At 46.5% G+C, this 1,605-nt stretch overlaps 1 non-coding gene across 1 annotated transcript; it reads left to right on the top strand.

Moving 5' to 3' along the window:
* Positions 1-913: 913 nt before the first annotated feature.
* On the top strand, positions 914-1,020 carry LOC112066284 (U6 spliceosomal RNA). Its single transcript, XR_002892530.1, has one exon. It is a non-coding gene; the product is annotated as a U6 spliceosomal RNA (small nuclear RNA).
* Positions 1,021-1,605: the final 585 nt, after the last annotated feature.

The following is a 1,605-nucleotide window of genomic DNA, read 5'->3' as shown; positions in this document are numbered from 1 at the left end:
GCCAGAGCTGGAAAGGACCTCAGAGATGATTACTCAAGTCCTGTCCCTCACCTCACACCTGGAGAGACCAAGCACCCAAATGTTAAGTGTCCAGTTGACTCACCAGGGTCACAGAGCTGACAAATGGCTCTTATTGACGTTTCCAGGAATGTGTTTCTTAGAATTAAATAGAGATTGTTATTTAAAGTGACATGTTTGGCTTCCCTATGAGTTACTAGTCACTTCTACTTGTTACCTGTGGTCCTGTTAATGAAATACTGGCTTTCTAGTCACACATGCGATTAGAAGGAAAGATGCCTTTCTCCCTTTCATCAACACAAGCTGTTTCTAGGCACAGGCTTCTGATAGCATTGAAGACTGTGTTGATTTTTTATGAGCTGTCACAGGGGATAAAGCCTGGCTCAGTAACTGAAGCCATAACGTGCCCACACAGAATAGCAAGGCCTGCCTTGGTCTGGCAGCAAACTGGATAGGGTCTGCCTCTTCCTCCACTTGTCCCCAGCAGATTTCACATTGTATCGCCAGCAAGCTGGCTGAGCCTGCCCTCCTCAGCTTGGGGTGGAGGAGCCTGAGTGAGGGGCTAGAGATATTAGGCAGAGGCTTAGCTTGAATCCAAGGCCTCCCACCATTCTTCTTTCTTCAAAATCTAGTGAATGGCTTGTGCTGTTAATATGGAGTTTGATCTTAATTGTTAGGGAAATGGGGCATCCTCTGCTTTCCCACACCTCTCTGAAGCAGGAGGCCAATTTAGAGTTCTCATAGAAAAAGAGCATCTCACAATTCCTGGGTTCCAAGAAGCCTCAGGGACCAGACAGTTTCTTCTAGAACATCAGCAATTTTGCAGGCAGTCGTGAGGCAGAGCCTAACTCCCAAAGGAGGTAGCCCAGCCACTGTAATAAAAACAGGCGGCCAGATGCTCACTTTGGCAGCACGTATACTCAGATTGAAACAATACAGAGAAGATTAGCCTGCCCCCTGTGCAAGGATGACACACAAATTTGTGAAGAGTTCCATATTTTTTTAGAAAAAGGCAACCAGCTTTCAGGCTGCAGTTTGCTAGTTCAGTTTTTAAAAATAGTGCATTAAAATATTATTTAACTTGCTGAAATTTTGGTGCCCTCTTAAATTTCACACCCAAGGAAAGTCCCAGCTCTGGAATACCTACTGCTTTCTGTCTAGCATTTAGTCCCTTCCTCCCTGGTACCAGGACACCTAGTTTCTTTGGAAAATTACCCCTCGGTCTCTATTCTTATTTGTGTGGTTTGGGTGGGATTGACTTCACCCCAAACCCAGGAATGGGCTGTGATTGGCTTAAACCAGTCAACATATCCCTTCCCCATATGATGGTTGGTTCAAGGGGAGGGAGGGCAATTACGCTTGTCCAAGAAGAGTGACCTTGGGAGTTAAGCTGGGAATGCAGGGCCACAGATACTTTCTCCTCCTTGGGTTTGTGATGTGAGGATGTCTGGCCAGAAATTGCTGGGACAACTGGAAGTGAGCTTGCAGCTCTGAGCCACCCTCTGGGCCCTGCCAAAGGAAGAATCCAGGAATAGATGCAGGTCCTGTGGGATCTGTAGCTTACACAATTTTGGTGCTCTCTTGAGG

This window comes from Physeter macrocephalus, chromosome 11, assembly GCF_002837175.3.
Source record: "Physeter macrocephalus isolate SW-GA chromosome 11, ASM283717v5, whole genome shotgun sequence".
NCBI lineage: Eukaryota > Metazoa > Chordata > Mammalia > Artiodactyla > Physeteridae > Physeter > Physeter macrocephalus.
This window is presented reverse-complemented; position numbering and strand designations above follow the sequence as displayed.